The sequence below is a fragment of the Elephantulus edwardii genome, unplaced genomic scaffold (genome assembly GCF_000299155.1).
Source record: "Elephantulus edwardii isolate Elephantulus edwardi_28Jun2011 unplaced genomic scaffold, EleEdw1.0 scaffold00167, whole genome shotgun sequence".
NCBI lineage: Eukaryota > Metazoa > Chordata > Mammalia > Macroscelidea > Macroscelididae > Elephantulus > Elephantulus edwardii.
In genome coordinates, this window is record NW_006399917.1 from 7,168,788 (window position 1) to 7,169,204 (window position 417).

Here is a 417-nt window from a genome sequence, read left to right on the forward strand (position 1 = left end):
TGAACATTGTTGCACAAATCTCATTTTCTCAGGGTATATTCCAAGTAATGGAATAGCTGGGTCATGTGGGATTTCTATGTTCAATTATTTAAGAAAGCGCCAAACAGCCTTCCAGAATGTTTGTACCCTTTTACAATCCCACCAACAATGTATAAGAGTTCCTATTTCGCCACATCCTCTACAACATTTACTGATTGCTGTCCTGTTAAATTTTGCCACTGTTACTGGAGTGGATGGTACTTAATTGTCGTTTTGATTTGCATCTGTCTTATTGCCAGTGATTTGGAGCATTTCTTCATATGTCTGGTTGCCATTGATGCATTGGGGCTTTTTAAAGATTAAATCCATGTGTGCATCAAAAACTTTCTTCCAACAGGGTGAAAAGAAAACCTACAGATTGGGAACAAATGTTTGGTA